At 36.9% G+C, this 27,697-nt stretch overlaps 2 pseudogenes; both read left to right on the top strand.

Moving 5' to 3' along the window:
* Positions 1 to 8,541: 8,541 nt before the first annotated feature.
* Positions 8,542 to 9,574, top strand: LOC102952165 (annotated as a pseudogene).
* Positions 9,575 to 23,242: 13,668 nt separating this feature from the next.
* LOC102969270 lies at positions 23,243 to 24,771 on the top strand (annotated as a pseudogene).
* The last annotated feature ends 2,926 nt before the right edge of the window (positions 24,772 to 27,697 follow it).

Raw genomic sequence — 27,697 nt, forward strand, 5'->3', positions numbered from 1 at the left:
TATCTCAACCCAGAAATGGCGAATGGCATGACCTTAGCAGTTGGTCACATACATTTCGTGGGAGATCTTACCTTAATAACAAGGAGTTAAAAAATAACAAGTGGGTATTTCCATGGCAACCTTCACATAGAGGATCCTCCACCTTGCAAAGGATGTAGCTAATGGAAGATAAGGAAAGAGAAAGAAAAGGAAAGTGACCCTGAGAGTTCCCAGCTTGTGACAGCCTGACATTCAGCTGGATCGAGGTGTTTCCTATGGAAAACAGGTAATTTCACAAAACACTGTCGGAAAATCATTCTGCGACCACACTAGATTGAGATAAAAACAAGACCATGACAGAATCATATGCATAGGGAAAAATAAAAAAAAGGAAAAGAAAAGGAGATCCGTATCCTATAGCTATCAAATACCAACCTTAACATCCCCCATCATCTCAGATCAAGTGTAATTATAGACCACTGCACAGGTGAAGATAGATGTAGATAATTGTAGAAGTGTACAGAACATAAACTATGTACCATGAAAAAAAAAAAAAAACAGAAAGGATAGAGGGAATCCTAGTCTCATTTCTTAATTTGGAGACAGAAAAGGTAGCATTATAGAAACCTTTTAATATATGACCAGAGCCATAATTATATAGAGAGTAAAGAAAATTCTATACTAAAAAATTAAAGTAGAAGTACAATAAATAAAAACATACTCCCTATATTTATTTGTATTCTATAAACTGGGTCATGTACATAAGTCTCTTGGCTATTTTGGGGGTAACGTAGTTCATCAAATCATTTAAATTAAAATGGCTTTTAAAATATTAGAATAGGAAAATAATGAAAATGTGCACCTAGCGCTGTCAGTTTCTGAATTCTAGCTAAGACAAAAATACACTGAAAATATATGAATTATTCATAATAATGTGAAATAACACTTCTTACAGATTACTAAAATGCTACACTTTTCGTGTGAAGCATGACTTTTCTCTCTAATGCAATGATCTTTTAAAATCATAGCCATTGTTAAATAAGAATCTTAATAAATATGACATTTCTGCAGATTACTGTGTTTATAACTTTAAAATTGAGCTGTTGCCAAATGAAATATTTCAGCTCAATTTACATTTCTACTGTGGCTGCTTTTTCCACTCACCCATGGCTTTCTGATGGCAAACATAATTCTCAGTGTGAAGAAATGCACTCACTTCTGTTTTCCCTCAGCAACAGGAAAACTCATTATGTGTTTTATTTTGAGAAGAGGATCATAATTTTGAGGCACACTTTATTTGCATGGCTTCAAGTTTTGAGAGATAGAAAAGTGAATATCTATGGTATATATAATAATGATTGACGTTAAATATGTATACATATATATTATATATTTTATATAAAAGTAAAAAAGGATTTTACTCAATGAGTATTACTTGGGAAAATTGATCAAAACCATTGAGATCCTCCGTTTTTGGTGGTGGATGAGGGATATTAAATTCCAGTCAACCTGACCCACATAATAGAGGACATGGGAACACACAGTTAAAGGGAAGGTTAAGGAGGCGCAGGGTAAGGACAGTGACCATGAAGATGAGGGCCCAGAAATGCAGTGAAATTGTACTGCAGGGCCAGCCTGGTGGGGGGAATGGTGTCATCACGACTCAGACCTGGATGGTAGCCGGTGCCCTGGACCTGTCTCATGAACGAACGCTTCCTTGTTTCTGGCCTTTTTGCCTCTTGCTCCGGTTTCAAACTCCTCAGTGAAGCCATCTGTGTTAGTTTCCCAGGGCTGTCGGAACAAATTACTACAAGGTGGATGGCTAAAACAACAGCTATTCACTCCCTCACAGTTCTAGAAAGCAGAAACCCAACATCAAGGTGCTGGAGTGCTACATTTCCCTCAAAGGATTCTGGGGAAGAATCCTTCCTTGCCTCTTCCAGCTTCTGGTAGCCCAGAAGTATCTTGGAGCTACCTGTGGCTACTTAGAGTTAATTTTAATTAGCTTAAAATGAACCACTATTATAAAGTCAGTCCCTCCATTGCAATGGCCACATTCTGTTTTCACTGAGGCATCATTAGCATGTAACATTGTATTAGTTTCCGGTGTCAAACATAATACTTTAATATTTGTATATACTGTGACATGATCACCACAATAAGTCTACTGACCAATTGTCATCACACCCGTGACACATTTTTTTTTCTTATTTTGAGAATTTTAAGTTTGACTCTCTTGTGGCAAGTGCTCACAAGCCATATGTGACTCCTGGCTACCTTGTGGGTAGCCATCAGACTGCCATCAGACAAAGTTCTCTTGGACAGCACTGCTACAGAATATTCCTGGAACCAAACAAAACGGAATAAAAAGGTTTCCCTTGTTGGGCATGCAGCAATAAAAGGCCCCCTACAGTTACCTATTACGAGTAGAGTAAATTCCGTGTGTATTTTCGTCATCACCAGGGTAGTTGTTTATTATACATGTAGATATGAGTTCACTGCCAGGGGTGCCTCAGTTCCACTGCTTATGGGCTCATATGTGGCCTTCTCCACCCTCATGGTTGGCTGTACGTGAAAACTTACAGAACGTACTTCACAGACAAATTATTAGGCAGTAGCTGTGAGTATGTCCCCCCCCCCCCACCCCCGCCTTCTTCTGCATGCCGCACTATAAAACCCAGCCACTTTCTCGAATGAGAAATCGACTATGAAAAGCCCAGTTACAGTCTGTGTGTGCGCGGACTTACGGGCTGCTATGCATGATCTGAAACAGCTGTTCCGTTATGTTGTTATTTCCCCCAAAGTCAACCAACGTGGCCGCTACAACTAAGCTGACGTGTTGCACTTCAAGTAATTATACCCAATTACCATCTTGCAAAATAGGCGCTTCCCAAGCCTCTGGCTCTATACTCCTAGCCTAGCAACTGCAAGGCATACAAATTTCACTGGAAAAATAATGAAGATGATTCTAAATTAGAAGCCGAAATAGCCCCCAGACCAAAACAAAAGTTTCCTCCAGACCTTACAATGATTGTTTTCCATTTTTATTACATTTATTTTTAAATTCCAACAGCATAAATATTTTTTTCATAGCAGTCTTCTCAAATTACACACATTCTCAAATGTCTCATGTGACTATTTATATTTAAAATATTCTTTCTGGGACGACTGGGTGGCTCAGTCGGTTAAGCGTCTGACTAGATTTTGGCTCAGGTCATGATCTGACACCTTCATGGGTTCGAGCCCGCATCGGGCTCTGTGCTGGCAGCATGGACCCTGCTTGAGATTCTCTATCTCCCCCTCTCTCTACCCCTCTCCACTCATGCTGTCTCTGTTGTTCTCAAAATAAATAAATACACTTAAAAATAAATAAAATGTTCTTTCTGCTTTCTGTGTCGAATTTTTTTTTTACATATGTGTGATTAGGTTATGTAGATTTATTTCCTGAATTTATCTCTTATTGTTCTCTACTATTTGGTAAAATTTTTAATTTGCCAGTCAAATTTGAGAATAAATAACTAGATTAATAACGTTCGGTAATTTCATGTAGAAAGAAAACATTATTTCTACCCCTGGGTCATCAGTAAATGCAGAATTCTGATGATTACGCCCTGATCCTGGAAATGTGGTGGGGAACAAGGATTTGTTGGATGGGTTTCCCTTCAACAATTGCCAGTGATTTTTTCCATCCTAGAACAGTTCCTACATTTCCCCGGAAAGCTGGGTTACGTGGGGAAAACTCCATTACTTCAGGTCTAGTGTTGACAATGAAGTGTCACTTTTGACATTTTCTACATCGGGGAGTGGTATTTCCGAAATTCTCTTGAGGGAAACTGCAGAAGCCCAAAACTCTGAATTAGGTAACAATGTGGAGCCATCATCCTGCTGCTTTGCTGTCTTAAATAAATCCCCCAGCTAGATACCTCTTAGCATTCTCCTTTGGCGCTCTTGTCCTCAATGTACAGATTATTTTAGGTTATTTCTTTATTTGAAAATTCATCACATTGGTGATACTTTGCTTTTCTGGAATGGAATATTCTTCAGCTCAGTTTAATCATGCTGTCAGCCTGCCTCTCCTGCTTTAAATATTCCACATATTCATCATGTCTACCGATGATTCTGGTCATGATCTTTCAATATCAGTGTGTGCGTTCACTTGTTGTTGCGTTTCTACTTTTCTTCCGTTAGGTACTGCATTTCTCTCTTTTTGAAGGGGTAGAGGAAAACATGGCTTATTCTACTCCTGCCATTAATGCAGAGTTTAAATAATAAAAAAAGGGATTAATTGGACAGAAATATTTTTTTCTCTAATGAATTCCATGAGTGGATATTAGAGTTCAGAAATATCTGATATTTCAACAATGCCCTCTTCCCATTTAGCATCAACAAATATATTTTAGGAAATAAATATGTCGTGGTAGATAATTTTCTATCGTGAAGTTTCAAAGAAGTGCTTCAAGTTTGAAATACTGCATCGGGGCTCAGGTAATACATCTGAACAGAAAAGTAAGTTTGAACAGTTGTGAATGTTTTCTTTTACTATTACTAGAGGGATTGTGTGGAAATATTTTCAATTTTTTAATTTTACTTTTTAATAAGTTGTTTTTAATGTTTATTTATTTTTGAGAGAGAGAGAGAGATAAAGAGAAAGAGAGAGAGAGCACAAGCAGGGGAGGGGCACAGAGAGGGGAAGACACAGAATCGGAAGCAGGCTCCAGGCTCTGAGCTGTCAGCACAGAGCCCGACGTGGGGCTTGAGCCCATGAACCATGAGATCATGACCTGAGCCCAAGTTGGACGCTTAACAGACTGAACCACCCAGGCGCCCCTTAATTTTTATTTTTTTAAGGAAGCTCCATACCCAACGGTGGGGCTTGAACTCATAATCCTGAGATCAAGAGCCTCTTCCTCCACGGACTGAGACAGCCAGGTAGCCTACCTAGAAATATTTGTAAAGAAAAGCAATATTAATGTAGGTTATTAAATGTATTACTCTTTCCAGAGTTGGAAAACACTTAATTGCCATCTACCGTACTAAGAACTCTGATACATTCCTCCTCAATTCACTCGAATCGTGTCTACTTGAACGTCCCAGACATTTTAGAATGGAGATGGAATGCTCCTGGGTAAGCAGTGATGGGATTATCGTTGAGGATACCTAATTTCTCTAATCAAAAACTAGAGGATTCATCAACTCTAATGTACCTTCAGTACGTGCTCATTATTGATAGCTGCGTATAGTTTACACGTAGGCCAAAACAATGAAAATGGAGTATCTATGAGAGACACAATAAAGACGTATATTAGTGATATAAATTGGTAGAGAAATACATGGGTTTTGTCCTTTTTATGTTGTAGAATAGATTTGGGCGAAGCATAAATACGCATGCATTTTTGCAAGTTGGGCAAGGTGGATCACCAAAATAAAAATAAATAAATAAATAAATAAATAAATAATAAAGTCATAATTTGGATGGCTTCATATGCCTAGATGATCAGTTTTGCTGTAAATGCGATGGGTATTTTAATATTAAATCAAATGATGCACATCTATATTTCTCAAAATATTTAGAAAAGGACTAATATGAAGATAGTGTGTTCTTTCATATTAAATGTATAACAATATTTTTTCCGGATAGTAATGTGTAGCTTTCTGATTTTATGTCTATTACATAAAGATGAAGGAAATGTATATACTCCGCCTAAAATCATTTACTGACAAAATATGCCATTTCATCGCTCAATTTGATAAAGAACAAACAGGAAGTATGAAGCAGAGCATTTGTTGGGTCATATTTATCATATTGTCAAATACAATAATAATTTCCACTTAACTTCAAGTGCTGGTTGAATGATTACTTAAAAAGAATCTTAAAGGAGCAGATATTTCAACTAATGGAAGATTAAATGAGATAACTACTAATCCATTTCCAAACTGAAGTTTTGTGATTGTACATAATGGATGATTCACCAACGTGCATTCACCATCTGATTCAGACCAAGCAGAACTCACTGAAAAGCATTGTTTAAGCAGTACATGCAAAATATCTGCTAGAAGAATAATTGCAAATTTCATTATGCTGAAGTGTTTATATGTTTTTCCGTTAAATTAAACAATAAAGCGAATAAAAATACGCTCAATTTATAAGTAGGGATGAGTAATTGGAAACAAACTTCCCAGAGAACTTTACAAATATAATTCATCTCCTTTTTTATTGTTGTTTTAAAGGAGTATGAGGGAAATATTTTTGCTTTTCTCAAGTGAAAGAGTTTTCTCTAGTTTGACTTAAACAAATGTACTGTGTCACACTAGGTGTCCATTTATGTTCAGATATCTCAGTGCATATACTAAAAGAGGAATATCGCTCCTTAATGAGAAGCTGTGTCTGAAATGCATGGAGACACACTGACAGTAACATTGCTATCCCCTAGTGAAAGATAAATGCCAGATCTCATTTTAATAAAAAATGATTATAAAATTTTGGAACAAAGAGTTGCATTGAAATGGAGTCCAACAATGCCCCACAACCTGAAATATTAAAAAAAAATTATTTACTGTGGACAGCTATGGAAAAAGTCCCAGATATTTCTCATAAAGAGATATTTTAAGACAGTCTATGGCAGAAATCAATAGACATTGTAAGAAATAAGTTTCAGGGATTTATGAAAAATCACCTCAGTATTCTCTCAGCTTTCAGTCTTGTTTCATTTGAGCTAAGTGTAGATTTATAAGGGAGTTTTTGATAAGCAACTCCATCCATATAATCTATTTATAGTGCCAACAATTCGAATATTTCCGGTGGATTGTAAAATGGGTACAGAATGGAAAATATTAATTATCACCAATGAACCTGTGAAATCACCAGATGTTGTGGTCTGTATATTTAAAAATTTATGTAAAATTAATCAATTATTTTTCTATGTAAACAAAAACCTCCACAAATTATGTATATGAAAATATTACTAGAAAGAGTTGTGCTCCCTTGCTCATTCATTCATTTATTTATTCATCTCAACTAATGTGTTAAACTCTCACATGCATCGAGACCTCTGTATCTTACTGGGGTTCAAACCACTGATAAAGCACAGTCAGCACCACAACAAATGCCGAATTTTGTAGCTGCACACTGATTGTGACAGAATGGAAAATTTGAAAATCTGAAATATCCACCTGCCCCCTCCATCTACTGACAGATAAATTATACCAAATATTATTTTCTATGATTTTGAAATTCAAAGAAAAGAAAGAGAAATCTGCAAAGGAACTGCTTCCTATGAGCGTGAGTGCGCACACACACACACACACACACACACACACACACAAGAGTAGTATAAACAAACAGTAGATGAAAGAAAAACCCATGGCTATTGTTAAAAGAAAGCAATTGGTTTGGAGAATTTTTATGGGGCAAAAAACTAAACCAGCCCTGAGGTCTGCAGAGTTGGAGAACTGATCCTGAGATACTTCTTACAAATACAACTCCCATAGAGGAAACTCCCAGAATCAAAAGTAGGTCAGGAAATGAAAGTCTAATGTGCAAAATTAAAAAAAAAATGGATTTAAGGAGAGAGTGAATAGAAAAAATTGGAGAGACACAGTATGGGAGAAAGAAATGGATAACAATTTTCAGAACTGAAGAAGACCAGATCCAGAAGGCATGAAATTTTTGAATTAAAATAAACAAAATGTACAACTAGACACATTTTATTAACAGGGCAAACATTGAAGACAAAATTTTAAGGCCTAAAAAGCCACCAGAGGAAAAAGAGAACAGTTACAAAGACAAGACATTTAGAAAGACAGTTTTCTCAACAAGAAGCAAGCAAAAAGCCAGAAGATGGTAATATAATATATTTATGTGCTGTGATGAATTAAATATCTTCTCTGAATTGCATACCCAGAAAAACTATCTCTCTAGGTGAAAATACACACAAACAAAAACTTTGTTTAACCTCAATATGCCTGTGCTACTGCAGTAAGAAGTACAATTCAGGAAAATTGGGGAAATAATTGTAGAAGGAAATTCTGCACAATAAATAGGGAGATGATTCTAAAGCAAGTAATTAAGACTACAATTTTAAAGAGACTTATAATTTTTTTTAATTAAATAAAATTAGTGCTATCCAGCAGATTAGAGACTTGCATTTGAAGGGCTATTTTTTTTTTTTTTTTTGAGAGAGAGGGTGCAAGTGAGTGAGGACAGAGAGAGAGAGAGAAAGAGAGGCGGGGCCCACACTGGACTCATGTTTTTCCCAAAGCGGGGCTCATGCTCACCCGATGTGGGACTCGAACTCACAAACTGTGAGATCATGACCTCAGCCAAAGTCATATACTTAATGACTGAGCCACCCAGGAGTCCTGAAGGGCTATTTAAAAAGATCTTCTGGCTCTGCACCCTTCCCAGTTGGACAGATAGCTGCATCTCCTGGTGCAGTGCCAGCCGTGTCCCTGAGACACAATAGTGAAGGTTGGAGTAAATGGATTCAGCCATATTGGGTCCCTAGTCACCAGGACTGCTTTTAACTCTGGCAAAGGGATATTGTCATCATCAATGACCCCTTCATTGACCTCACCTACATGGTACATAGGTTCTGGTATGATTCCACCCACAGCAAATTCAAAGGCACAGTCAAGGCTGAAAATAGGAAATCTATCATCAATGAAGCCCATCTTTGTCTGCCAGGAGCAACATTCCACCAACACCATATGGGGTGACATTGGCGCTGAACATCCTGTGGAGTCTACTGGGGTCTTCACCACCAGGGAGAAGCCTGGGGCTCACTTGAAGGGTGGGACCCAATGGGTCATCATCTCTGCCCCTTTTGCTGATGCCCCCATGTTTGTGATGGGTGTGAACCATGAGAAGTATCAGAACACCCTCAAGAATGGTCGGTATGCCTCCTGCACCACCAACTGCTTGGTCCTTCTGGCTAAGGTCATCCATGACAATTTTGGCATGGTAGAGGGACTCATGACCACAGTCCATGCGATCACTGCCATCCAGAAGACCCTCAGATGGTCCCTCTAAGAAGCTGTGGATTGATGGCTGAGGGGCTACCCAGAACATCATCCCAACTTCTACTGGTGTCTCCAAACCTATAGGCAAGGTCATCCCTGAGCTGAATGGGAAACTCAATGACATGGCCTTCCATGTCCCCACCCCATCATGTCAGTCATGGATCTGACCTACCACCTGGAGAAAGCTGCCAATACGATGACATCAAGAAGGTGGTGAAGCAGGCATCAGAAGGCCCCCTCAAGGGCATGCTGGGCTCTGCTGAGGACCAGGTTGTCTCTTGTGACTTTAACAGCAACATCCACTCTTCCACCTTTGATTCTGGTGCTGGCATTGCTCTCAGTGACCACTGTGTCAGGTCCATCTCCTGATATGACAATGAATTTGGCTACAGCAACCAGATGGTAGACCGTATGGTCCATATGACTTCCAAGGAGTAAGAGCCCCCTAGACCACCAGCCTCAGCGAGAGCAAGGTGAAGAGAGAGGCCCTTAGCTGCTGAGGTGTCCTTCCCTAACTCATCCCCCAACACTGTGAGTCTTGTGATCTCTAAAACAGTTTCCATATCAGACCCCTTGCAGAAGTGGAGGGGCTTGGGGGGCCCTACCTTGTCTTGTACCATCAATAAAGTATACTGTACCCAGCCAAAAAGAATAAAAATGAAAAATAAATAAATAAAAAGATCTTTTGACCTATTCAAGAATTGGTGAAAATTCCTAAATTGCTGGTTTGAAATACTTTCTTTTGGAGTCTGGTAACATTACAACACAATAGAAGGATGTAAAGATACTATCAAGTAGAATTGACAAACCCTAACACTATGTGAAAATCGGAATCCATTAAAGGTGTAAGAGTAAATATTAGATCTGAATAGAAATCCAAGTTATCCTTTTGTAACATGTTTTAGTGTAAGATTATTGAGTGATGATATGCACAAAGTAACCTGTCAGCAAATGTTAGCTGTCATCATTTTCGTACTCACTGTTTCCACCAATGGGCTTGCATGCTCTCGGATAATACAGATAAGCAAGCAGGAAAACAAAATAGAGTAAAATCAAGATAATATCTCATAACGCCTATGGAATAATGTAGGATTGATGAATAAATAGTAAAATTTCAAGGAAAAAAGAAAATCTTTATGGAAGAAGTCATGTATAAGCCAAGATGTGAGATCAAAATGTGGGGGAGTCTACGAATTCTTTAATCTTCTAGAGATTAGTATAGCTGGTATGGCAGTTGGTTTTATGTCCGATAAGACTGGCCTTGGGGTGCCCAGAATACCATTATTTCTGGGTGTGTCTATGACTTTTTTTCTGGATGAGATTAGGGTTTGGATCAGTGAATTTAGTAAAGTAGCATGCCATCCCCAGTACGTGGAAGGGACCTCAACTAATCTGTTGAAGGCCTAACTACAAAAAATAACAAGGAAGGAGAAATCCATCTCTCTTTTCCTGCCTCACTGATTGATCTGGAATATCGTCTCTCATCTTCTCCAGTCCTTAGAATGGGATTCATGCCATTGGCTCTCCTGGTTCTCAGGCTTTCATGCTCGGGCTGAATTATTTTTAATAATTATCATTGGCTTTCCGGGGTCTTTAGCTTGTACACTTGAAGATGGTGGGAGTTCTCAGCTTCAGTAATCACATGAGATGATTTCTCATAAGAAGTCTTTCTCTCACTCCCTCCCTCTCTCTCTCTCAGTATAGACAGATGATAGATAGATAGACAATTGATAGATAGATGATGGATAGACATAGAAATTGGTATATGATGAAATGCATTGATACATATTGATATGTGTTTATTGATATATATGATATACATATGATATATGTATATATGATGTATATATAATATATACATATATAATATAATATAATATAATATAACATAATTAATATAATATAAAGATATATATATATAATCTTTTTCTCTGGAGAATCCTTTGAAATGTAGCTGATCATAGGTTCTTAATGTAGGGCAGAGTTTCCCAACGGAACATTAACAATTGTGAGCCAAACAAAATATCGTATGGGTGTTTGGCTATAGGTAGTTAATAGATGTATGTGTTTATATATACATACACTTTGCTTTGTTTCCCATCTTAATCATACAAAAAATAGATTCTGTAGAACAAAACTAATTCTCTGCATTTAAGATGATTAATTTCAGTTTATTTACTGACTATAACGTAAACCCCTATAGGCTTAAAATCTTGGTGGAATTTCTATTTGGTACACATTATAAAATCAGGGGAAAAGTTTATAGGCATCACAGTGCTACTCCTTGGTAGTAATGAATCCTATTACATTTACGACTATGTTATCATATCAGTTAATGCATTTTCTGTGCAATGATGCAGTTCCACCCCCTACATCCATCAGCAAAAATGAATCATTTTTCAAGGTCTCTGCATGAATACTAAATACATCAATAGAAAACATGCAGAATCAAAATGTGAGAGATAAATCCATGTTAACTGTAGCTTGACTGATATGGCTGCTTGGCATTTTTCTTTTGGCAACCACATTTTCTTACATTGTACCATGCAAGTGCCTATCTTCCCAAAGTCAAACTCACTTTTATTTGAACCACACCTAATTTATCAATTGGAATCATCAAATAAGATATTGAATACTTTTGGGGCGCCTGGGTGGCTCAGTCAGTTAAGCGTCCAACTTAGGCTCAGGTCATGATCTCGCGGTTTGTGGGTTTGAGCCCTGCGTGGGGCTCTGTGTTGACAGCTCTGAGCCTGGAGCCTGTTTTGGATTCTGTGTCTCCCTCTCTCTCTGCCCCTCCCCAACTTGTGCTCTGTCACTCTCTATCAAAAATAAAAAAAACGTAAAGAAATAAAAATAAAAAAAGATATTGAATACCTTTATAGGGAAATAGCAAATATGATAAGATTTACATAATCTTTCCCCATGCATTATGTATTACTATTTAAATTCTTTATAACTATTACTTCACATACAGTTCTGTACCTTGTCAGCCCATATATTGCCAGCATCATTTTTTTTTCCTATCAAGCTTCTACATTAGTTTCTTCCAGGCAATATCATCATGATGTTAATTGTTGGTGTCAACAATAAATTTCCATTTATCCCAGAAACATAGAAGCAGTAAAAAAAATAAAAGAGTGTGGGAAAAGATCATTTACACTAGGAGAATCTCCAGGTGATATTATCCCACATATAAGTCTCCAGAGTAAGTTTTTCATATATTCTTTTCTCCCAAACTTCTTTCGATGAAGTATTGACCTTGAAACCCTAAATATTTAACATATAGCTTGGGAACAAATATCCCTGAGAATCCTTCCATCTGAAGCATCCGTTACAGATTTCTTGTGATTATTTTAAATATTTCAATTAGTGTTGCTTGTAATAAGTACACCAGAATGGCTCAGTTACAATGGAAACCATAACCTTTGTGACCATAGAATTTATTAAAGAAGTTTACTGTAATAAACCGATGATATTATTGGATCTTATTTTATCTATCATGTTGGCCTTACTCCATAGTTTAACTTCAAAAGCAAAACAGTAGTAAGAAAATCAATAAGCATATTATTTATGGTAAATATAACAATCAAAATAGGAGATATTTTCTTGAGCATGACACTACCGAGAATTTTCCATGCATTTGCACTCATAATTCTCACACAAACCTGAGTTGTATACAATTATCACTGTGACTTCCTAGATGAGAAAATACACAGAGAAATCTGTTACACAAATTCACACACAGGAAATGTTATAGGGAGGGTAGATTTAGTCCTACACAGAGATGCTATCTTATCCCTTACCTTGTCTTGATTCCTATCAATGGGCTTCATGAAATTATAGAATGTTTTGCTTGCTATGTTTCTATGGCCTTTTTTTCTTCACTTAAAATGTTGACATTATAAGAAAGGAAAGGAAAGTAGCAGCTTATCACTGTAGAGGTGTTTCAGTCAAATTTGGGGAATAATAGCAAACAGAAGTGAGTGTACGTAAAAAACACATTGGGAAACATCAGACCTTATAAGTAACATTTGTACAGATCTTTATTTTTTTCCTATTTGCATAACTACTTGACTTGGAATATTCCTTGGTTGCTTGCAGGGAGAATTAGTCATCACTTATTACTTGTGTCTCATGAACCCTGATCTCATTTGTACCCCTAAGTAGCCATCGGCTCATTATCACCTTCCTGCTGGTATACAATCTCCCTCTCATTATCGTTAGAGGCACGGTTTGGGAAAACTGGAGACTCATTCTAATTAATGATATTTCAGTCATTTCTATTTTCAATTTTTTGGCAAGGCCCACGTATTGAGACAAACATTTTCGCATACATTTGAATTTTACTTTTTATTAAAAGAAATTTTAAGAAAGGCAAAGTTGTCATATGGGTTTAAGTGTGGTTGTCTAAAAAGATGTTAGTAAAATTGCACGACCTTGTTTTTTCATTGAATTATTGTACTATCTGTTTTACATGCTACATGTATTTGATATTGATTAAAATACTCTAGTGATATGTCTTTTACAAATTTTCTTTGACACATAAGAATAAAGGAAATTTATAATAATCATGAGATAGCATGTTATCTTAAAATAACTAATATAACAGAAATCACAATATTACAAAAGTTAGTGAATCTCCCAAATCCAAAATAGTCGCCTGAAAAATATTTACAAAACAATTTTACGTGGGCTTTTAAAGAAATTATATCTACCTTTTACAATTAATGGATAGACAATATATTTGTGATTTAAAGTAAGTTTAACTACAAATTTGTGACAGTTTCCTTTATTTTTCTTAATAAGTATATATTTGAGTGGAAGTTATTATTATTATTACTCCTCACTCAAATAGGCAACATATCTTTAGAATGTATATAGTATTTTATATTATGTGACACATGTCCAGTACCTTTAATTGTAAGATCTATAGGTAATAACAATGTCTGCAACTCAAACCTGTGATTATTTTATAAGAGATAAAAATTCAATATGGTCACGATAATCGTAAGAAATTACTGCTATCATACAACTCTTTCCTCTTATTTCAAAACATTAAAGATTTTGCAAAAAGTGAAAATATTATTTTATTTATTCTTTACATGGGTAAAAGGAATAAATTCCATTCAACTAGGAAAAATGCTATCTTAACAATAAATGCAACTATGTGATTTTAAAAAAAAATGCAGTGAAGCCCTAAATGAAGTAAAACACACAGTCCGTTGAAGATACAAGTAAAAAACAAAAACACTGATACTGTTGGAGTTATTCCCAAGTTTAATATAGAAGTAAGCTTACTCTACGTTAGAGAATGAAGAAGTATTTGTAGAAAAAACTACTTTTTTAAATGAATTACATTAACACTTTTCTGAAATTAAATGATCGTGCATGCCTGTACCTATTTCTGGACTCTATATTAGTTTTAGAAACACATGGTTGAATCTGGCCTGGCAACCTGTTTTTTGTGAGCCACAGGTTAAGAATGTTTTTTTTGTTTGTTTGTTTGTTTGTTTTTTCCCTTTTAAAGGTAGTGTTAAACAAAAAAAACAAGAATAACAAAAGAATATGCAAAAGAAATTCTATGTGGCTACAAAAGCAAAAATATTGACTATCTTGTGCTGTACAGAAATGTTTGCTATCTCTTAGACTATATTGTTTAGAAAATATGCATGTTCTTTACCTTATCAATACCACACTTTCATAATTACTGTAGAACTTGGGTAAATATAGAAATTTGATGGGTTAAGTTCTGTAATCCTGTTCCACTTTTTCAAAACTATTTTGGCTAGTCTAGTTTATTTTGTATAACATATAAATTATACAATCTGCTTGTGCATTTGTAAATAAAATGTCTGCCATAAGTTCAAATAGGCTTAAACTGAAAGTCTATATTTTAACAGTATTGAGTCTCTGGACCATTAACATTATATAACTTTCTGTTTATTTAAATAACGTTTGATTTGTCTCAGTAGAATTTTGTAGTGCATAGTGTAGAACTGTCTTGCACAAGTGTTGTTAAAGTTATCCCTAGATTTTTTCTTTTCATTTGGATACTATATTTTTTTTTTAATTTTTTTTTCAACGTTTACTTTATTTTTGGGACAGAGAGAGACAGAGCATGAACGGGGGAAGGGGCAGAGAGAGAGGGAGACACAGAATCGGAAACAGGCTCCAGGCTCTGAGCCATCAGCCCAGAGCCCGACGCGGGGCTCGAACTCACGGACCGCGAGATCGTGACCTGGCTGAAGTCGGAGGCTTAACCGACTGCGCCACCCAGGCGCCCCTGGATACTATATTTTTTAAATAGACTTTGTTTTCTAAGAGCAGTTTTAGGTTCACAGCAAAATTGAGTGGAAAGTATAAAGTCCCCCTATTCCAAGGCCCGCATAAATGCATGGCCTTCTGGCCTATCAAATTATAGCACCAAAATGATAAATTTGTTACAGTTGATGAGCTTGCATATATATATATGTATATATATATACATATATATGTATATATATATATATACACACACACACACACACACATATATATATATAATATATATATATATTTAATTTTTATAATGTTTATTTACTCTTGAGAGAGACAGAGTGTGCAGGGGAGGGCCATTGAGAGGAGGAGACACAGAATCTGAAGCAGGCTCCAGGCTCAGAGCTGGCAGCACAGAGCCTGGTGTGGGGCTCATGACCTGAGCTGAAGTCAGATGCCTAATCAACTGAGCCACCCAGGCACCCTTCAATGAGCCTATATTAACACATCATCATCCAAAGTCCACAGTTTACATTACAGTTCATTTTTCCTATGTACATTCTATAGGTTTGGAAAAGCATATAATGTAATGACACGTATCCACCATTATAATATCACGCGGAATAATTTCTCTAATATAAATATTCTTTGTACTCCACCCATTCATCCCTACTTTCCCTGTAAACTCTGGCAACCACTGATCTTTTTACTGTCTCTATAATTTACCCTTTCCAGAATATCATATAGTTGGAATTGTACAGTATGTAGCTGTTTAGGTTGGCTTCTTACACTTATTAATATGCATGCAAGGTTCCATGTCTTATCATGGCTTGATGGCTCATATTTTTTTTTAGCACTGAAGAATATTTTATTGTCTGGACCACAGTTTATCCACTCACCTATTGAGGAACATCTTGGCTGCTTCCAAATGTTGGCAATTTATGAGTAAAGCTGCTGTAAACATCCATGTGTAGGCTTTTGTATGGAAAGATTTTCAACAAATTTGGGTAAAAACCAAGGAGCATAATTGCTAGATAATATGGTGAGGCTTGTGTTCAGATTTGTTAGAAATTGAACAAACTGTCTTTCAAAGTGGCTGAACTGTTTTATATTCCCATTTTCAAGGAATCAGCTTTCTTGTCACTCAACATCCCATCTGGCATTTGGTGATCCAGTGTTTTGAATTTTGGCCTATCTAACAAACGTGTATTGGGTTCTCATTGTTGCTTTAATTTGTAAAATCCCTAATGACATTTGCTTTTTGGGCATCTTTTTACATTCTTTTTTCCACCCCCCCCTTTTTTTTGTAATCTGTTTATCTTCTTTGGTGAAGTTCTTCAGAACTTATGCTCATTTTTTAATCTGGTTTTCACTTTCTTATTATTGAGTTTTCAGAGTTCTTTGTATATTTTGGATAGTAGCCCTTTAACAGTATCTTTTGCAGATACTTTTTCCCAGTCTGTGGTATCTTCTCATTCTTTTGTATCCTTTGCAAAGCAGAAATTTTTATTTTAATGAAGACCAACTTACCCATTATTTTTAATGGATCATGCCTTTGTTGTAAAAAAAGGTCATCACCAAACCCAACGTCATTGAGAATTTATCCAATGCTATCTTCTAGGAGTTTAAGAGTTTTGCATTCTACATATGGGTCTATGGCCCATTTTAAATTAATTTTTGTGGAGTGTGTAAGTTCTGGGTCATTAGTGACTAATATCAGTAATGACATTAGTGACAAAGTACTGCTGGGAGCAAAGGTGTCAGTTTTTATTTTTTGATGTTTATTTTTGAGAGACAGAGAGAGACAGAGAGAGAGACAGAACATGAGCAAGATAGGGGCAGAGAGAGGGAGACACAGAATCTGAAGCAGGCTCCAGGCTCTGAACTGTCAGCACAGAGCCAGATGTAGGATTTGAACTCATGAGCCGTGAGATCATGACCTGAGCCAAAGTCGGGCACTTAACTGACTGAGCCACCCAGGCACTACAAAGGTGTCAGTGATTTAAAGAAATACAGTAAACCTTGGATTGTGAGTAACTTGTTCTGGGAGTGTTCGCAAGACAAGCAAACATTTTTACTAAATTTTAACTTGATAAACAAGCAAAGTCTTGCAATAGGAATAGTATGTGACACCAAGTATCACAGGATCAGAACTGAGCCAATGGTTCTTGAAATTCGCTTTGATATACTAGTGCTTTGGATGGCAAGCCTGTTTCCAGAATGAATTATGCTCGCAAACCAAGGTTTTACTGTACTCAGAAAGTGAATGATTGAAGCATAGTGAAGTCCCCGGTTCATGAAGACTTAATCTAGAGGGTAGAGATAAACGGGGCAATAGTAGGAAGTGCCATGAGGTCAGGAGAAAGGAGGATTGTGTGCCTTTGTCTGTATGTTTATAAGATACACTATTTTAGCTGTGCTTAGTATTCGTAGGAGGGGCTCAGTAGAAAAGAAAAACTGATTTTTTAAAGGATTAGGGAATGAGCGTGGATCTAAAGCTGGGAACTAAGAATTTCCTTTATTCTTGAGGGGATTCTTGTCCATTGGAGTCCGACAGCAAAGGTGCCCATTAGCATCACTTTTTAGGGGCCTGGGCATAACTTTGAGGGAAATTCTTTCTGATGTTTTCTATTTTTGGTTGGTGAATTAGTTTAGGGTCACCTACGTACAATTACAGATGAGTAACAGGGCCATTGATCACAAAACAAAACAAAACAAAACAAAACAAAACAAAACAAAACAAAACAGGACAGCAAGTGGAAAGGAAACAATTTCCAGGTACTAATGAGGACTCGGTTAAATTTGAGGTAAGAAACTGATAAAGGGACCAAATCTGAGAAGTACTATTTTTGTTTCTTTTTTTTTGTTTTTGTTTTTGTTTTTGTTTTTGTTTTTGTCCAGTAGGCTTCATCAGTCCTGGAGTTGCTGTGGGAAAGCTAACTGGATGGATTGATCCAGGGTTAAGGTGTTCCTAGCATGAGGCAGTTGCGTGTGATTGCCCAATTAAATAAAAAATAGAAGTTCACCCAGTATGCAGTTGATGTGATAGGGAGAAAATAAGGACTCAAGACACTAGAGGAGGTCTGTCTGAGGCTCAGAAACATCCGTTGTAACAACCCCTGAGTGAACTAGGAAAGAATGGGTCATTTTAAAGTATGTGGCCAGAGGGACGCCAGGGTGGCCCAGTCGGTTAAGCATCTGACTTCGGCTCAGCTCATGATCTCACGGTTTGTGAGTTTGAGCCCCACATCGGGCTTGGCACTGATAACTCCGAGCCTGGAGCCTGCTTCAGAATCTGTGTCGCCTTCTCTTTCTACCCTTCCCCCTGCTCATGCTCTGCCTGTCTCTCTCAAAACTAAATAAATATTTTTAAAAAATTTAACCATGTGGTCAGAAATAAACATACATTCAGATTTTAACCAAGAAATGAAATAAAGAGCAGTATATGGTAAAAGATTAGTTAAGAACATGTTACTCCCAACAGGAATAAGTTCAGAAGATAAGAAAATATGTAACTCATACAAATTAAATACAACACAGGGAGAGGAAACCCTTTTAAGATTTAACCATAAAAGAGAAAAAAAGGAAGGGGTGCCTGGGTGTTTCGGTCAGTTAAGCCTCTGACTTCAGCTCGGGTCATGATCTCATGGTTCATGAGTCAGAGCCTCACATTGGGCTCTGTGCTGACAGCTCAGAGCCAGGAGCCTGTTTCAGAGCCCTCCCACACTCGTGCTCTGTCTCTCTGTCTCAAAAATAAAAATAAACTTAAAAAAAAAAGGTGGGGGGGAGGTATGAAGAAGCCACGATTTTCTTCTTACCTATTATTGCCAAGCAGCTCAGGGTCTAAAAAGCTGATTTCAATGCTTTGGATTGAGTGCCTGAACTAAAAAATTGTTTAAGGAGTTTAAGGAGGAGGTTGTTTTTATGGTAACCATCCAATCCTGAAAGTGCGGACCACGTTGATTACCATGGGAATAAGAATGCATTAATTTTTTTTAAAGAACTTGTTTATAAGAACTCACTGATATGCACTTAAACACTAAACGGTTACAGATAATAAAGAAGAAGGGTAAGTTTAAAATGAGGTAGGTGGGGAGATGGGTATAATAGGCAATGGAGGTTAAAGAGTACACTTATTGTGATGAGCACTGAGTAAAGTAGAGATCTGTTGAATCACTGTGCCATACGTGTCAAACTAAAATCACACTGAATGCTAACTATACTGGAAGTAAAATGAAAACCTTAAAGAATTTTAAAAAATAAAAATGAATAAAATTATAAAATGACCGCCCTGGAAATCCCTGGTATTGATGAGAGTGTAAAGGGATTTAGGAGAGAAAGACTGTCAGCTATTTAAATGTGACAGGTTTATACCATTGTGATCATAGACGTTGTTTCCTCATCTAAAAAATAGGTGAAGGAATAATTAAACTTACTTCCAGTGGGTCCTGTGAAGTGTAGATAAGATATGAGTGAGGTAACATGTATGAGGACAGAAGCCACATGGAACTGATTCACCACTGAAATCCTGCATGAGTGGGTACAAAAAATTAAAATTAGAGGCAAATGCCGAATTTTGCAGGAAAAACCCAACAAAAACACAAAAAAGGCTGTTGGACTGGACACACCTGCATGAAGTCAACTTTTCTTCTTATAAAAATAGCTTTTCACTTGTTGAAGGGTTTTGACAATATTTCTTTAAAAGGAAATTAGGACAAAAACAAGAAAAAACAGCTCACACAGAATAAAATTGATATTAGCTGAAAAACTTTCTCAAAACCAGATGTTCATATTACTTTATGGAATAGCTTTCTATAATGCATTAACATGTGATGTATCTCTGAAATGAAGAACACCCATTTGTAATGCCTTATTCATCAATGTTCCCAGTGCGAAGTTCAGAAAAAAAATGCTGACATAAAAATGATAATAAACTTAATTTCCAATTATACCCTTCTATTTACATTGTCAAAAACAAATAAATCTTTCTCTGGGCAAAATGTATTCTATCTTAATATTTTGCATAACTTTAAAAGCTCATTTTGGTTTATTTTCACAATAATGGTCTCAGTCTATTTTATTCTTCACCCTAATTAATATGCTCAATAGTTAATTAAAAAGTTACTCAAGGGTGGACGGAGTTCTTTTCTGACTTGCTGTTAAGTGGCCATCCTAGCACATCCTGACGCTGCTTGGCAGTTACTTTATCCCTATGCTACACTTCTATTCCTGAAACCTCACAAATGTCCTGTGTCTCTGCTATCCTAGTACAATAATTTAAATCCATTTTAGGTGCAATTAAAATTATTGCTCTCGTGCTGCAGACGTAAGTTTACGGTATGAACACCATTAAGACACGTGTCTTCTAGGCATTGAGAGGTAGCCATGAAAGCTGCTCCTGAAGGCGGTGACATGTTTTATATGGATTCATGGTGTAATTAATATACTCCTCATAGATACGCACAACTATAATGGCATGCTTTGTGTACACTTTTCGTCACTTACAAAGCAAAGAAATCTATGCCGCGAGGTTTCGGGACAAAATCCCTACTCAGTACTTCTTACACACACAGGAAACTAGCCACTTCGAAATGCTGGAAATGCCTGTGACTCCCAGAGCATCTCAGGACGCTTCACACTCCCTTGTCTTTACTTATGTAAGGCAAGATGGAAAGAAGGGAGGGAGCGAGGGAGGGAGGAAGGAAGGAAGGACTCGTGTTTTTAACAAAAGATTTCCTGAATGTATCAGAGTTGGAAGGCTGTCTTCCTTTATCCATGTTTAGGGTAAATTTCCAAGCAACAATGTAGAATTGTTATCTTTCAATACTGAGCTCTAAAGACATTACAGACAGTACAAGCATATGTGCATCTGTCTCGTGTGATTTCAGTGGTAGAAGATCAAGAAGGAGAGAGTCTAGTATCACAAAAAAACTAGCAGATTGATTACTAGTTTTCAATCTGAAAAGCCATTTTTGAAGTGAAGTCAAGATATCACCTCTGAATATGTTAGGCTGATCTGACTTTTGAGTGTCTATCCCTTAGGAAAGTGGTGACTATATTTTACAACAGAAGTTACAGACAGACTCCAGATCCAAAACTGTCCAGGACTGAAATGTGTCAGGAGCTTAAAACCGTATATTTTTAAAAATTTTTTCATTAGTGCCAGCTTGTGTAATTTGGTTCTTGTTTAGTTCGGGTCATGTGTAGCTCTGGCTGAAATAGCATCCTCTCCAGGGGACGTCTGGATGGCTCAGCAGGTTAAGCATCCAACTATTGATTTTGGCTCAGGTCATGATCTCACAGTTCATGAGTTTGAGCCCAACATTGGGCTATGCTCTGACAACACCAAGCCTACTTAGGATTCTCTCCCTCCCTCTCTCTCTCTGCCCCTCTTCTCTCTCTCTGAAAAATAAGTAAATAAACATTTGAGAACATGAAATAACATCCCCTCCCTGGATCATCACTCCCTGTGGGGAAATAGGTTCTCCTTACATAAATGGGTTAGATAAAAGCTTGTGGACAAAAAGCTACTACCATGGGGCAAAAGTGCCCGAGGTTAGCAAGCAAGATATTATAATGAACCACGAGTAACTTGTAATATCACCTCCAGGAAATTACTTTCCATCTGGAGCCAATGTACCTTGATCACAAACACCACTTGCCCTCCCAGACCCTTTGCTTCTTATACACACAAGTTAATGATTGTTTTCTCCATGTTCACGTGGGTAAGATCTTGTTTTCTTCATGTTCCCCCACGTGAGTGATATCTTGCACGCTCAATTAATACGGAGACAAAACCCCTGTTTGGGGCTCTCCTCTCTTCCCTGACATTAGCCTCTCTCATGTTCAATTCTGTGTCTTCACTCTTGTAAGGCAAGAGTGAACTCCAGACTTATAGTCTGTGACAACTTTCCTCATATTAGAGGAAAGCAAGAATAGGAAAACCACGTAATACTTCTAATGTTCTTCTTAAGTTATTATGTGTCAGTCTCACTGTGATACCATTAGTCAAAGGAAGTCACATGACAAATCCTGATATATGATTGCATGCATTAGAAGAACATAATCCTCTTGTAGAATGAGAATTTTTAAAGAGGGGTGATAGAAGCAGGGGATGTTTTGAATAATATTTCATTTCCTTGAAGAATTAGTAGTGAGTGCCAAATTAATAATACAAAGAGTTAGAATATAATTTCTGGAGACATGTCTTTGAAAAGTTGAGAGAGTAGCGATCCATATTCCTACCAGAGGAAGGAAGACATTAAAACAAACAAACAAAACACAGAACAAAACCTTTAATTATAACTACAGAAAAGGCAGAATTTCTGTGCCCAAGTGTTTGCAGATGCATATAATTGATGTGAAAGGATGAATTAGGTCCCTCCTAATTGTCTTGATTTTCTAAGGGAAGCATAAGGAAAGGTAATCAGGTGAAAATCTGTATGCAGCATGAGAAGTTTAGGAATAAAGAAAATAAAAGTATTTTCTGAGAGAAGACTAAAAGTTCCATAAAAATAGAGTAAGATTATTTGACAGTTTTAGTATTCATTTGCAATCAGTGACTATATGTATAATTAAATATCATATATATATATGACATATATATATATATATATATATGACAATTATAGCACAGTTGTATGTGTGACAAGAAAATAAGTCTAGGCCTCTTTAGAAATATTTGACAGGAAACAAGGAGGTCGTCAACATGGAAGAGATTTGTAGGCTCATAAAAAGTTTCTTCCCGATATATGGTATATTTTGCAAAACACTTGTCAGGAGATCTTAAAAAATAAAATGTACTTGAAATAACTTTTTATATATGTATTACGGAGGAGCAAGAGTATGTGAATTGTATACAAAATCAGTAAGTGACCGGTACATTATTTCCATATTAACTTCTGACCAGACCAATGAAAATTGCTTCTGGAATAGCTTAAATGTGAAATTCTATCCAAATATATTACTGAGTTTGAAGTTTCTAAGGATCATGTCTTTGAGTCAGGATTCCTGATCCAGAGACAGTGGCCTGGAAGGGATGGAGCTTGAAGGCATCATTGACAGTAACTGGAACGAGATCATCAACAGTTCTGATGACATGAGCTTCTCTGAGTCCCTTCTCCATGGCATCTCTGCCTATGGTTTTGAGAAACATTCTGCCATCCAGGAGCGAGCCATTCTTTGTATCAGTGGTTATGATGAGACCGCTCAAGCCCAATCTGGGACTGGGAAAACAGCCACTTTTTTTATATCGATTCTGCAACACATTGAATTGGATCTTTCTGATTTTTTCTATTTTCGGTTGGTGAAGGAGAGATGAGGCTCACCTGGTTAAGATTATGGATGAGTAGCAGGGCCATTGGTAACAAAAAATAAATGAATAAAAAGGAGAGAATTGGAAAATAGCAATTATAAAGGAAAAAATTTATTATTTCCAGGCACGAATGAGGACTCAATTAAATTTGAGTTAAGAAACTGAGAAAGGGACCAAATCTGAGAAGTAGTATGTATGTATGTGTGTATGTATGTATGTATGTATGTATGTATTTATTCATTTATTTGTCTAATAGGTTTCATCAGTCTTGGAGTTGCTATGGGAAAGCTAACTGGATGGATTGATCCAGGGTTAAGGTGTTCCTAGCATGAGGCAGTTGAGCGTGATTGCTCAATTAAATGAAAAACTAGAGGTCCATGCATCATGAAGTTGATGTGGTAAGGAGAAAATAATATCTAAAGGCTACAGAGGCCTTGGCCCCACACCTGCTAGAGTTGGCTCAGCAGATACAGAAGGTATCCATGGCATTAGGAAATTCTATGGGTGCCTTCTGCCACACTTGGGGGACCAAGATACCAGCTGACATACGGAAGCTGGCATACAGAAGATGAAAGCTTCCCATATTGTCGTGGGTACCCCATGTCTTGTGTTTGATATGCTTAACCAGAGATACCTGTCTCCCAAATACCTCAAGATGTTTGTACTGGAGGAAAACTGATGAAATGCTAAGCCACAGAATCAAAGACCAGGTCTATGACATATTCCAAAAGCTTGACAACAGCACCCAGGTGGTTTTTCCGTCAGCTGCGATGCTTTCTGACATGCTCGAGGTGATCAAGAAATTCAATCCCCATTTGGATTCTGGTCAAGGAGCAAGAGTTGACCCTGGAGAGTATCTGCCAGTTCTCCATCGGTGTGGAATGGGAACATTGGACTCTGGACACACTATGTGACTTGTATGAAATGCTGACCCTCACACAGGCAGTCATTCTTCAACACCTGAATGAAGGTTGATTGGTTCACTGAAAAGATGCAAGCCGCAGACTTGACCGTGACTGCAATGCACAGAGATAGGGGCCAAAAGGATAATGAGATGTTATCATGAGGGAGTTCTGCACTGTCTCTAGCAGAGTATTGATTACCACTGACCTGCTGGCCAGAGGCATTGATGTACAGCTGGTTTCTTTAGTCACCATCTATGACATTCCCACCAACAGGGAAAACTATATCCAGAGAATAGGTGATGGTAGATGATTTGGCAGTAAGGATGTGGGTGTTGACACGGTCACAGAAGAAGACAAAGGGCTCTTTGAGAAATTCTACAACACTTCCATCGAGGAGATGTCCCTCAGTGTTGCTGACCTCACCTGAGAGAGTGTCCTGATACATAGCCCTACCCAGGGTTCAGTCTGGGGGGATGGGGTGCTGAAAAGGAGTGGGAGTGGAGAGGAAAGGGAACCAAGGGATGGACATTCTGTCATTTTTTTCTTTGAGTAAATGTCACTTTTTGAGGCACAAGAAGGAATCATAAACATCTTAGACACTCTTTTCTTTGGGTAGGCTCTTGCCCCAGGTACCATCTCTTTTCCCCAAATTATCTCCATAGCCTAGTTAACCTCCACACCCCATTAGGCTTTCCTCACTGCAGCTAAATGCATCTGAAAATGATTCAAGGGGCTAGAGTGTCACTTGGCCTCATTTACTGGACCGAATCTGGGGAACCCCCTGAGTTAAATGGCCCAGGTTATTGTCCCCATGATGGGCATCAGGAAGAGAAAATGGTAGCCATTTTTACATTGTTTTGTATAGTCTAGATTAATTCAGGAAACAAACACAAGATTCTGAATAAAATGACCTGGAAACTGAAAAATATGTGTATTACTGAGTTTGGATAATAGTAACAAGAGGTCATGTATGCAGGAGATAGCTTTCTAAGAACATTTTTCCACTGTGACTTGTTGAGAACTCACAACAGCACTATAAAATAGGTACAATAACTGTTACTTCATATTTTTAAACATGAAGAAACAGATCATGGTGGTTCAATGCTCAAGACTGCAAATCCAAGACTCAAATTTTAGTGATATAACTCCAGAGTCCATTCTTTTTTTTTTTTTTTTTTCCATTTAGTTTGTGGAAAATCATCCTGATGATGATATAGTTTTATTTTGGGGGATAAATTGACTTTTCCCTTGTACCTTTGTTTTCAAAATAACTATCAATTACTAAGATACCTTCATATGTGTCATTTTGAAAATACCACATTATTCTTAATCCTTACCTCATAGTCACATTATATTGAATTTCTAAAAGATCTCTGTGAATCTTCAGGGAAGTGCCAAAACCAATAGAATTTCTAAAAATACATATTATGTTTACAGTTGAAACATTATTTTACCAGTATATTTTCTTCAAACTGTAATAACAAATGTAGAATTGCTTAGGAAGAAAACTTTTCAGACAGAATGACATGAAATGCCATGGCATAGTTGAGTGTATTTGTTTATTAAGTTAGTGAATTAACTTTTTATATTTTTAATACTATTATAAGAGACACTTTTGATTATTAATTAAACTCACTGAACTTTCTGCATTGTACATTGAGATACCCCACCTGAATGCATGAGAAGGACAGAATAAGAATAATGATAATTTCATAAAAGGTGTGTAGGAATGGCTCACCCAAAGTATAGGGTCACTAATTCTAACACGGCTCTGCCTTTCCATTCTGATTGGTTGGCAAGGGCTACCGATACGGAGTAGAAATCTATTTCTGGTTGCTCATTATAAGACAGTGCAGTCGAGTATCATCATATCCTCAGAATCTAGACTAAAAATGACACCTCAGGAAGGACTGTAGACATGATATGTTCAAGTGTGTAAAGATGATCATTAAAAAAGAAGACACAAAACCCTGAGAAGAGTCAGAGAAATATCTGGCTCAAATAATTTTATTTTAATAAATAATGTACTTTGCTAGTACCTAAAGCAACATTTTTTTTTAGTAGTCAAGAAAACTGAGAGCTAAAAACAGGGCTGAAATTGACTAAATGGTTTGATGTGCGTAAATAATTGTGTATAATTTAATAAGGTAGAATAATTATGGATATAGCTCAATAGCTATAAACAAAATTTGGAATGTTCTAAAATCTCATATACATACACTGTCCTTTCTTTTCATTTTTAATGTACACACAGTTATTGCAACTGACTTCAAAAAACAGTCTTGTTTATTGATCAGCATACAGGAACTTACTTATTTTAACTATACATAAAACATAACTTCTAAAGGTCAAATGCAATAACTTATTTTCCTTCATATGAAATGAAAATATTACATCTGGACATTAAAGTCTCAGAGTTTAGCTAACTGCTTTTCAGAATATGAGCTTTTAATTTTAATGCAGCATTTTTCTGCCTTTTCAGTCTTAATGGACCAGATTTGAGTGTTAAGAAAGATGGATCAAATAATTTCAAATAGCTCCAGGAAAAGAAAATCAAAGTCATTGGATTTAATTCTGCTGCATGCATTAGTATTTAAGTTTAAATGAAAGCATTGATTATCAGTCTTAGTTAATATACATTGAATAACATTCCAGAGTTATCTGTTTCAAGCTAAAATTAAAATATAAATGAACTTTTTCCCTTAACGTCATGGCTATACGGCAGGCCTTTTAGCTAATGTTATATTAATGCTATATGTATAATTGTAATATATAGCAATAGGCTATTAAGTCTCTGAATTATGGCTTCAAAACCGTAAGACATGTTTTTATAATCTATATATGAATTTCACTTTGCCTCAGTCATGAAAATACAAAAACCTAACCTAGAATTCACACCATCTGGATTCTTTTACACAGCAGAGAATTTGTCAGTGACACCAAACTTCAATAAAATGCTTAAATTTATGCAAAGTTGGGGCGCCTGGGTGGTTCTGTTGGTTAAGCATCCGACTTCGGCTCAGGTCACGATCTCACGGTTCGTGGGTTCGAGCCCCGCATCGGGCTCTGTGCGGACAGCTCAGAACCTGGAGCCTGCTTCAGGTTCTGTGTCTCCCTCTTTCTCTGCCCCTCCTCCACTCATGCTCTGTCTCTCTCTCTCAAAAATAAATAAACGTTAAAAAAATTTTAAAAAAATTATACAAAGTATGCACTGAAACTAAACTCT

Source organism: Panthera tigris, chromosome D3 (assembly GCF_018350195.1).
Source record: "Panthera tigris isolate Pti1 chromosome D3, P.tigris_Pti1_mat1.1, whole genome shotgun sequence".
In the NCBI taxonomy this organism is placed as follows: domain Eukaryota; kingdom Metazoa; phylum Chordata; class Mammalia; order Carnivora; family Felidae; genus Panthera; species Panthera tigris.